General features: G+C 28.0%; 1 long non-coding RNA gene across 1 annotated transcript; it reads left to right on the forward strand.

Annotated features, from left to right (window-relative positions):
* The first annotated feature begins 10,843 nt into the window (after positions 1-10,843).
* On the forward strand, positions 10,844-12,499 carry LOC135925483 (uncharacterized). The gene is made up of 3 exons (XR_010571653.1): positions 10,844-10,949; positions 12,216-12,281; positions 12,387-12,499. It is a non-coding gene; the product is annotated as an uncharacterized LOC135925483 (long non-coding RNA).
* Positions 12,500-12,589: the final 90 nt, after the last annotated feature.

Below are 12,589 nucleotides of genomic sequence, written 5' to 3' on the forward strand. Positions count from 1 at the left end.
AGATAAATTCAAGATTTTACACCATTAATATAACCGGTAAATAGTTCTTATTTAAGGACAATTTGCTTTCAAACTGTTAATTGAAGGATTCCTTGCAAATGAAATGCCAATTAATCAATTTTTTTTAATGAAAAGTTACAATGAAAGGATTAAGTTTTTATTATTAAAAAAAATAAATTATCTTGAAATGCAAATATTCTAATTTGTTTAGTTAGACTAAAGTGAGTTTTTAAATATATGATATTTATTTAAAGAAATTAGAGTGATTTCATAATTTTAAAAATCTACAAATACTATTTTTAAAATAATTTTTGTAATCCCATTTCATTTAGATAAGATATACGAAAAAATTACAAATCCATTCTCGGGCAAACACATTATTTACAGTTTAAATGATGAACAACTAAAACATATTTTAGACCCCGATAATTCTTACTCTCTGAAAAACTGGATTATATATTCACCTTTTATTTTAGAAGAAATCGCTTTTTCTAGTTCGGGTAATCGGATATGGACCAATATTAATCATGATTATTCTTCAAAAAAACAACAAAATTCTTCCAAGTACTCTTCACAATTCGTGAGAAATAATATACCAAATGAGCAATTTTTCCGTTTAAAGCTGATACCCGGAAAGCATGAATATAGCCTTATTTTTGGGCTTAATAAGAATATCAATCTTGGGAATGATACAGATTATAATTATAACAATGAGACTAATAATAAACTTTTATTAATTAAAAATGATGAAAGTACTCTTATTTCGCGAGAGATTACGAAAAAAAAATTGTTATCGGAGGTTTTTTATTTGGTAAGGCAGGCATCTTTTTGGCGTCTAAAACTTCGCTTGATACTAACAAAAGCTGATACCTTATATCCAGCCAATCGTATTAATTCATATTTATTCTTTTAATTTTTACTATATACTTTTTCTATAAGACTGAGATCTTGGTAAAAAAAAATTTTTTATTAGGTATAGATCTTAATATTTATTTTTATAGTATCGTGCATATGAAATAAGATGTATTATCTCGTAATACTCTTCCATTATATATGTCCGGACACGTTCCGGGAAGAAAACTTGGTAAAAATTATGTAATGTCGGAGCGGAAACGATAATTCCGAGAAAGTTCCAAGAACAGTTCCCAGTTAGGAGAATAATATCAAAATGTTAATTTAATTTATTGCATAATTAGAGCTAGTATAATATTTATAGTATTTTATATATAATGACTAGCCCATTCATAAATATTGATTTCCCTCCCTTTACTACCAGTTTGCTTCACATAACAATATTAAAGTATCAATATGATTTGTTGTACATTTGCTTATATTTGAAACAACTTTCTTAAAAAATTGTTTAACTTGCTATATTTATATTTTTAAATGTTATCAATATGTTATTTTTAAAAAAATTATAGCAGATCAAACAATTTTATAAGAAAGTTGCTACAAATATGTGAAAATGTTTTGCAAAAGCATACACACATAGTATTTACTAATAATCATTACTTAATTATTATTATGTGTAAATTTTAAGATTATAAAAAATCATTTTTAAAATAATTTCAACTTTTTTTTAATTAAAATTAATATTATGAAAATAAAACAAAAAGTTTCAAATTTCATTATTATAATTTTGTTACCAAGTTATATTTTCTTGTAGTAACGCGTTTCGAAATTTGGAACCGAACAAAATTTTTTTGTCAGAACGAGAAGGGAATAAAACGCAAAAATATTTTTTTCGGAGTTCCTGAATTAAAACCATATCGCGGTCATATAAAATTAACATTTTTCTGTATTTTTTTATTTCAGTGGATATCTTGATTCGCATTTTACCCGTCAAATCTTTTATCAGTCTTACTCCAACCCCAACAGTTTTATTCTTGTCTGACAGTGTGCCGGATTTGCAACCATTCGCATTTGCGAAGAGATTCCATAAATTTCCCGCCATCAATCCTTATATCTACAGTAGATTAAATGCTATAAAAAATATCTCAGTCTTCGATCAAAATACAAGCGATTTGAACCTCGCCGCTATGCTAGAATATTACGAATCCATAGTGAAGAATGATGCATCGCAATTGAATGATATAGTCTTGGCTTTAAATTACAACGAAAATATTCCTCCAGCTCTTATCCGTTACATTCAAAAAACTTTTAAGCTTAATTCTGACACTAACACTTTATTCATTAAACTTTCGGACGTTAAATCGGCCAAATTAAAATCTGAACTTTCTTTGGATGTAACTTCAAATAAAGTTTTGTCTAAGAATTTGTTTTCCGTAGACCTTGTAAGTCACGAAGATTCAAGGATTGGCGGTAGGTCAACATTTGATAATGAAGATGATCACGCGTTGGATATTAATGACGTTAATGAATATCCCAGAAATTTTGAAAAAGTATCTGACTATCAATTTGAAATACTCAATAGATGGGATCAATATTCATTTTTCCGGAAAGGATATTATTGGTCTGTCAATATGAAAGAAAAGCCAACTCCCGTAAATCTGACTCATTTATATGACACCGATAATCATAATCCCGTATACAATTTCGAAAGTCAAATATATCTCCAACCTAGCAAGGGTAAATATCTGTTCGGGTCATCCAGTATGGACCGCAATAATTCGGCTTACATCAGTTATGAAGATATGTTGATTGATAAAAAGACTTATAAATATACTTTCCAAAAAAATTCCTTATATGATAAAAGTTTTTATTACAGTGTCAATAGACCATATTTAGAGCCCAAAAATGAAAGTTCCATTTTGAGAATAGAGAATTATCAATACTTAGATTACGAGATTCGAAGTCAGTATCTTTTGAATGACATTAAGATTTGTGCAGAGGAGTTGGGCACTCAGTTTCAAATGTATCAGCCTCAAACCGTTTGCAGAGAGTTTTTGGTGAGTATGAATTAAATTGAAATTTGTATCTTAGATATATATATTATAAACATTTTATTATAATATTATTATTCTATTTTTTTGGTTTATTTTTAAATATATTTGAACTCCAGATTCATATCATATTGGAGGATATTAATGACAATAGACCATATTTTAAACAAAATGTTTATTCCAACATTTTATCTGAATTTTCTCCAATCAACAGTTTTGTATGCAAGGTCGAAGCCTCAGATAACGATATCAATTCTAAGTTATCCTATTCCCTTCCATCTCAAAAATACTCTGGTATTTTTAAAGTTTTATATTGGCTAATACGTTTATAATTTTGGACATTAAATAGGGGGGGGGGGCGGGTTCAAAAGTGGGACCTACTTTGTAATTGTGCAAAAAAAGATTTTATCAAGCCTAAATCAAAAAAATTATCAACTTGAGCCAAGTCAAAAAATTCGTGAATCAAAGCTTTAAATTTATTAGACTTACATTATGTTTTATACAAGCATTCATTCGAGTTGATAAGTGAAATAGGCTATTTTTAGTTTGTAATGGGCCTTAAGCTGCCTTTACAGTGAATATGATTTAACAGCTGAGAGTAGTTTATAAAATAATTTAACTTAGATCAATATTTCTTTATTAACATTAATTTAAATAAATATTATGCCATTAAAAACAAGTTTGGAAACCAAGTTTGCTACCAAAATATGGGAGAGGATGGAGGGGGGAGGCTTTCTCTCTTTCTTAAACATGGGTTTGGCCTATTAGCAACAAAATTAGTTTTTAGTAATGAACTTACCCAATATATTTTCATACACTTTTTAATTTTATCAAATATTCGCTAAAAAAATTTTACAATAAAGTTACATTGTTTACAAATTCCAACATTTTTAGAATTAAATAAGTAATATGTATATACAACATATTTTATTGACAAACAGATTACTTCAGCATAAATCCTGATACTGGGATCCTGGTATTGAAGAAACCATTCGATAATGGTTTAAAGCAAGATCTAGTTGCTTTGGTAGTAAAAGTTGATGATGGAAATTCAGAGCATATAGCTAGCACTAACGTGGAAATCAAAATAACTAGAAATAGAGACGAGAGAATTACATTGACAACTACTAACGGGGACAACTTTAATCTAAATATACCCGAGGTTAAACGTTTTATATTTTTATTGTGAATAAAAAATATATAATTTATTTTGACCCCCATCAGTAGTATAATATAGATAATAAAATATACTTATTAAATCCAAAATTGGTTAGTAATTTTATATAGGTATAAAAAAAAAATAATATCACTAAAAAAGAAATAATTTGTTTAAAAATATAATCACGTTTTTTTATAACTAATAATGTGATTGGTTTGAGATAGAGATCATCGAATCCTAAATTGATGTTCAGACGGTTAAAAATCTGTCACCGTCATGAACTAAATTTTTCTGGAACCACCTTTTGAACTAGGTTAGGACAGATCTACAAATTCTGCAGGCAAAAAAATGTTTATAAATTCTATTAATAATTTATTGTCTTAAAATTAAATTATTAAACATATTCAAATAATAAAATGGGGATCCAAATCAAACTTGAACCGAACCTAAAGCCAATAAAATTTATCGAACCAAGCTAAATGATTTTCTATTCGATCCTAAACCGAACCGCTAAAAATCTTATAAACTGAACCATATGATTTTATGCCAATAAAATAATGTGATGGTCGGTATATTGCTAAGATTCTAATTTATATCCGAATTGTTTCAAAGATTATTATCATTATCAATCGATTTTGATTGATAAGTTGAAGTCACAATGTTTGTAAATTTTGATATATAATGCTATTTTACAACATTTTTTAAATATTTTTAACTTCCTTTAATGAAAATATATTATATATAATTCGATGTAGAGTTCAGACAGGGTTTTAGACATTAAAAGCGAACCGATATCATTATTTATATAAAATTACCTTAACCCTGAACAATTATTTTTATCTGAACCAAAACCTGTGCCGACATTCGTTTCGAATTCCTGTAATAAAGTAATATAAGTTTAATAATTATATTTCAATCTTGAAATATAAGGATTATTATCATATATCGGTAATATATAAAAGACAAGGTTTGGAAAAAGAGAGATCATCTTTCCACATAAAATTAACCTAAATTAGAATATACTGTTCCTAATTTAGACATCATTACCTATTTTTGATTATTTGATGGATTTTTTTTTTTTTTAAAAAAAAATTTTTTTTGCGAAATTTATAACTTTTTATTTCGACGAAATTTTAACTGTTATTTTTTAAATACAATTATTGCTTGTTTTATTTTCGATTGAAAAAATATTTTGTGATTGTCAAAGCAATTTGTAAATTGGTTACTTAGTTAATTGATTAAATAAATTTTGCTTGGTAAGCTAGGAATAGTGTTGCTAAAAAGCCCGCTTTGGGGCGATTTTTAAAAATGGTCCGTAAATTAATATTATGAGAATCTGGAGATTTTGCTTTTAGTTTGCAGAAAGCTTTGGACATCTTTTTGCTAAATCTCGAGTCTAACATAATATTATTTTGGTTAAAATCTTAATCAGGCCGTTTTTAAAAATAGACCAAAATCGGGCTTCTTAACAACACTAGCTTGGCGTACATGATTATATTCTAGTATATATAAATATAGAGTGAAAGAAACTAAATAAAATCTATAAATACATACTCTAATGGTCATGAAACAAAATTACGTGTGTATCTGTTTTCTGTTATGTGAAAGTTATATTAAAGATAATTAGAATAAGAAATAATAATTGTCTATATTTAAAAAGGGTGACGTTTATTTTTATTTAGTATTATGATATAAAATTAATATCGTATAAGCGCAATAAATCAAGTGTCAATTTTGAAAAAATTGGACATTTTTGTAGTTATTAAAATTTATATTTTCATGATCAAATATCTCTAAATTTCGATATGATTGATAATAATGAATTTAATTTTAGTGGAAATTAATTTAAATAATGCGCTTATTATTTTACTACAAATATAATCAAAATAATAGACAAAAATGTATATTTACTTACAAATCAATAACTGGAAAAAATAAATTTATTTATTGGTAAATCTATTAAAATACAGAAATGAAGATGTTTACTGAAAATAATTTTAAAACCCTAAGATATACTGATGAAAATAATAAAATAACGATTTAATTATTATATTGAAAAAATATTTTTAAATACTGGTAATTTAGAATTCTGGGGAAATAAATAACAGACTTTTTAAATTTCGAAAAAATAATATCAATCAGGCCCTTTAAGACCTGGCATAATTTCCTTTTATAATAAAGATTATTCTATCTGCATAGGTAATTAGGGAATTAGAGGTCGGTGAGGTTGAGCTCAAAGCCCTGATTGCGGGTTGGGAAAAAAGATATAGAGCCAGACTGAACGACTTGTAAGAAAATTTTAAAAACCGGACCGGATGAAAAATTTACAAACCGGGCCGAAAACCAAGATCAAAAAATTCCATGGGCCGGTTCGGGCTATCCCGCTAGGACATCTTTAGGGAAATTGCAAAATATCCTTCATAATCAGAATGTTTTTTTTCGAAATTCGATTAAATGATATTTGATTATTTTTAGAAATAATTGTTACATTAATTCTATTTATTACAATCATTTTATAAAGAATTCAAAGGCCGGAACTTTGTTAATGACATTCAGGACGAACAAACATTTAGATTACTCCAAAAGCTATGGTTTTAGTCGCAATCAGCTGACTCCCAAACTATCTTATGAAAACTCAAATGAGATAACAACCGCGAATATCTACGATATATATTTCGATGATAAGGAAATGCTACTTAACAAAGAAATAGTTAAAGATACAATTGGGAAAAGAGAAAAGAGAGATACTTCTTTAAATATCAATAATTCAATGACCATTATTTCAAAATTTGAGATAAGTGAAGAGAATAGAATGATAATATACGAATTCTATGACCCCGAGGAATCCTTGGACCCAACTTTCAAAAATGATATAGTGCCTTTTAAAACACGGATTATCAAACTCATGCAGAATCAATCTTCAGTGGTCAAAAATAATTTTAATTTATTAGAACATTCTCAAACATCATTCAAGGGTATATTTTGTTTGGGCACATTTACGGGGCGGTTGACACTGTGCCAAAGCTCCGATAAAAGCGCATCCCAACATTTAGATGAGCCGCTTGACAGAGAACGCGAAGACCGACACAATTTTACAGTAATCGCGAGATCGATATCTGTTGCTGAAGATCATCAAACCAATCGTATCCCCCATGATTTAAATCGTTATAGAGAGTCTCGAGAACATCTTTCCCCTGGAATTTTAAATGTTTCGAGAGACAAGACTTTTAGGGATTTAATTGGATCCAAACATGTTAAAATGAATATTTTATCATCTGCTTTCGCATTTATATTCGTAAAAGTGGAGGATATTGATGATAATGTGCCCAGGTTTGTGACAACGAAGACTAACAGAACACGATTTAACATTGATCCAAAAAATCAATTTAAAAACCTGAACGCTAAATTTGGAATATATCCTGTCCCCAAATTTCGTGATATAGCGCAGATGTTGATTCAACCGCCCAGTGAAGATACTTCAGTTATTGTGTCACAAAATGACAAAAATAATTTATTGTTGCCACCTGTTTTCGATTTAGAAATCATCGAAGATGATGAATACATAATACACACCGAAAATAAACTAATACTGAAAGACAAATCGGCGAAACATAAGCAAAAAGATCCTTTGGGTTATTGGAATGAATTAAGAAAAAATTCTTTCAATAGATTAAATACGAACACACCAATAGTATTCGCGGATAGAATTAGGCGAGATGGAATTAGATATATGAGAGAATTGGCGACATTAAATGTGAGCGACCCAGATTTAGGATCAAATGGAACTTTTTATTTTTGTCTCCTGTGCGCTGATTTCCCAGAAAATCATATCTCTCTCGAATATTATTCAGGTAAAATTTATTATTATGATAAAATATGAATTTTTCAAAATGGTGTTATATTTATTATTTTTTTTATGTAATAAAATTAAAACCAATACTCCTCTTATATTTATAAATTAGGCAAAATCCTCTCACACAAATACATAGACAGGGAATATAGAAACTCTTATTCTGCCTTAGTTCAAGTAAATTCCTCACCTTACAAACCTTGTGATCCAACCATCTACCAAGATTATGATTATAAAAATCCCAATTTAATAAAAGTTTGCCGAGATTTTTTAACGAGTAACGTCTCTTTCGATTCAAACGGTATAACTAGAAATCAACTGTCTAAACATCAAAATCTATCTCGGCTACTTGTAGATATTCGGGTCAAAGATATAAATGATCATCCTCCACGCTTTGAAAAATCGACTTATAATTTAGGTTAAAGTTCAATTAATACATATCAGTCATCTCATAACTATAATGGGGATTACACTGCCCCGTCCCCAACCCTTCCTCCCTCTAATACAATTAAAGGCAGATACGCCGTTGTCAATTTTATTTGCATGTAATCAGAATTATGAAAAATAAAAATTATTCTTTCTTTTTCGAATTACGATTATTTTCTTATTTTTTTTTTAGATAAAAGATCTTTCAAAAAGTTAATAATTTATACGATTATTATAAAACAATTTATATATTTTGCAATAAAACATATTTTTTTTTAAAAAAACTTTAGTGGAAAAATTGCATCTTAAAAAAGGTTCACTATAGTTTTTTGAGATTTGGACTAATTTGCTGTCGGATAAATAGCGTGGGCTTAGGTCAAAAACGAATACGTGTCAAATAATTTATTATTCGTATTCATTCGAATAATATAATTTATTATTCCAATTTGATTGGCATTATGAATAAAATATTATTCGATTAGTTTAAAATAATCGAACACGAATATAATATCAATCGATTCATTTTTGAGAAAAGGCCAAGGGTCGATAAAAAATATAAAGTATCTAAATTGCGAAATTTTGGAAGAATTACCCCCCCGGGCTCCCAATTAGTTTATATACATAATTTATTTATATAAGAGTGGTGAACACTCTTATCGACCGGACCCCAATCGTACAAATAATTTTGGAAAATTAGGGATTGTTCCTTCGATTAAATTTTTTTTTAAAATCTTCTCAGGTCTGCATTGGAGAGTTACAAGAAACTTCGTGGTTACGCGAATAAGAATTCTAGACAACGATACGGATGCTCGCTGTTGTCGCAATTATAGCTTAGAAATATCGGACATAGCTTATTACCGCGAATCGACTTTGAATTATGAACAAATAGTAGATAAATTCTTCGAGAATAAAATGTCTAAGGGAGAAAATAAGCTTTTTTCCTTGGAAAGCGAAACGAATTTAGAAGGTGACTCGATTATAACAGTTAGGAGCCGTATCTTAGGAATGGAAAAATTTGTGAATGGCTATTTCAAAATAAATATTAAAGTTAAAGATAACAATGGCCCCAAGGAATTCAGTGACTCCACTATATTAAACGTTTTAAAATATATATATACACTAGTATTAAATATTGATCTTTTCTCCATTTAAAATCAAATTCTTTTCTTTTAACATATAACCTATATATACGACACTAATAAAGGTATGGATCTACGGTGAAGGAAGAACTCTGATTATTACGATGAATGTTCGCGGAAAAATGGGTCAGAAGCAAATGTGCGCTAATTACAACAAGTAAATTGAAACGATTTGCCTATGATCGTAAAGTCATTTGATCGTAAATTCGTACTTTTCTGATTGATCCATTTCATAGTTGTAAATTAAGATTATATCTCAAATATTGTTAAAATATTACTTGGAATTGTCAGATATATTTAATAAATGCATATCTAGAATAATAACCTGCATAAAAATTTGTATTAATAATGATGTTTTCCATTTTGACCGAAATGGACGAAAATACGATCAAAATCTTACGATCAAAGGAAACCCTCCCATTGAAACAATATAATTTTTTCAAATTATTATAATAGTATACCTTATGTAATATTAATTTTTTTATTAAATTAAACTCACAATTTTACTACCACAGTATAGTGTCCAAGATCATGGGCAACAATATCATACTTTCAACTAGAGAAGCGGAAAGGGAGTTAAATAATTGTAATCGCGTGACGAATCTTGGACCTGAAGATTCAAATAGTAATAGTGATAACAAAAATATTTTGGAAAGTGTTTATGCCAATACGATAGTGACAAAAACCGTGTCGTTGCCTTTGCAAGTGGTAGATCGATCAGATTTTCATATCTTATCAGAACAACAAATATTGCATTTGATAGATTCTAAACCTAACTCCTTCCACCATTACCAAATTTCTTCTATGACCATAAAAAGTATAAAAGTAAGCCATCGACATTTAAAACGCCATTTTATAAGATAAAGATGTAAATTCGTTTATCCGATTAGATACAAATAATAAAATTATTCGATTCAAAAAATCGAATCGGATGCTAATAAATGAAAAAAAATTATTCGTCGAATAGTATATTCATTATTTGTATTAGCAATTCGAGAATATTTGACATTATTTGTAAATATTAAAAACTTAAGTATTAATCATATTCCTTGTGGAACTTTTTATTTTTTAAAATTTAATTTCAAATTTGAGAAATATTCGAATAATGGTCTTATTATTAATATTCGACCATAAAATTATTCAATTCTAAAGCGCTAAATGGTTTTTAAATTTTTATAATATAACAGTTAATTCGTGAATTCTAATCCATTTCATATCTTTTTTTAATTACTCGGGCCAGACTTGTCACCTTTATAAAGTTAAAATTTATTCAATTTTTTTTTCTAGCCCTTAGAAAAACCTATAAAACGATTAAGAGATATGTCCAAAAATATTTTGAACGTCCCTGGCTTTCCTCATCCTGATGTATTCTTGCAAATTATGATTGCGATTATAATGGGCGTGTTAATCATGATACCAATCGTGACTTTCATAATTATATTCGCGTTCAATGATGAACAGTCACCGTCCAAGTATATTTTCATTTTATCAGATAAAAAAAAACTGATATATATATATATACTGAACCAATATTAACACTCTGAACTGTAATCCAAATCTATTAACTTTTCCTTAGAAGCTTCTAACCCTAGCTTCACACCTTATATTTTTTAAATTTATAATCTTCTAAGACTTGCACCGATCTCACTTCTTTAACGCATTTAAAAACGATGTTAAAGTTAAAATATTGATCATTTTTCCATATTTAACATATGCAATAGTTTTAAAAACAACGTTAAAAGCAGAGTTGTACAAAAGATCTTCTTTGAAGATTTTTGAGCGAGATCTAGCTCAAAAATTTGAGCAAGATCTTTGAAGATCGTAAAATTTGAAGATCTTTTATTTTTTAAAAATTTTGTGTAACGATCTTCAAAGATCTTCATGATATTTATTTTTTTACCCCTTTATTAAAAGCCCAGATGTTTTTCAATTTTCATCAAGGCAGAAGGAGAGATATAAAACATAAAAGAAATATTATATTAATAAAATTGAAAAACATCTGGGCTTTTAATAAAAAGGTAAAAAAATAAATATCATGAAGATCTTTGAAGATCGTTACACAAAATTTTAAAAAAATAAAAGATCTTCAAATTTTACAGATCTTTTTATTTTGAGCAAATGTACAACTCTGGTTAAAAGTGAGCTCAGGCGAGGTCTAATAAAAAAAACAATCACCATGTGAATCTTATAACATTTAAAATTAAGTTTTTACCGTTTATGAGCTACATATCGAATTGTATTTAAAATTTTTGCGCTGTCACAATTTTAGCTTAATTTGATATAAAAAAAAGTGGCAGAAAAGCTTCATAAAATTTTTGCGCAATGGGGAGAGATTTTTGATAAAGTTTTCCCTAAAAATGCCATAATATTTTTTAGAAAAATTTTCCAAACATCTCCAATAACATTTTGCAATTTAGGAAATTAATTGCATCAAAGCATTCATATTTGACTTCAATAACTTCTATAAGTCTTAATCTACAGGCGCAATGCCGAAGAAATTCTGCTAAGCATTGTGGCGCGAGTTAATTTATTTCTGCTTTATTCAAGTTTGAGTTTATTTTTAAAAAACTCGAGGTTCAAGGTGATCGTTTTCGGTTAAATTAGGTTTAGCTGTTCATTCAGTAGCCTAAAAAAACTGAAACTGTATTTTCTTACTAAATTGTATCAAAATATTAATTTTTTTTTCAAAAATCCACCAGTTATATTTTTAAAATTTATATAAAATTCGATGTTCAAAGCATTATCAGTTCGCTAAACACTTTGGAAATCCCAAAACGCTTCTCATTAAATGATGATGACATCAGGTTAGTTATAACCCTTAACCCTAATATTTGTTCTTAAAATTATAAAACTCAAACACTAATTATAGCTTTTATTCAATTTATATGAACGGCCAAATGGATTTGAAGAAGACGACACTGGGCAACTTACAGAGATCAGTCAAACGGTAACTCGCTGCAAAAATATGTATTTTAGCTAAACAGGCAATTTATTATAACATTAAGTTGCTACTGATTCCTCCCAATTTCTTACTTTATCTTTTTTTTTCAAAGAATGTATTTTGTAAAAAGAAAACGTTTTAATTTAACAAATATTCATATCCTTCATTTAT

The sequence above is a fragment of the Gordionus sp. m RMFG-2023 genome, chromosome 2 (assembly GCF_954871325.1).
Source record: "Gordionus sp. m RMFG-2023 chromosome 2, tfGorSpeb1-WG-v2, whole genome shotgun sequence".
In the NCBI taxonomy this organism is placed as follows: Eukaryota; Metazoa; Nematomorpha; class Gordioida; order Chordodea; family Parachordodidae; genus Gordionus; species Gordionus sp. m RMFG-2023.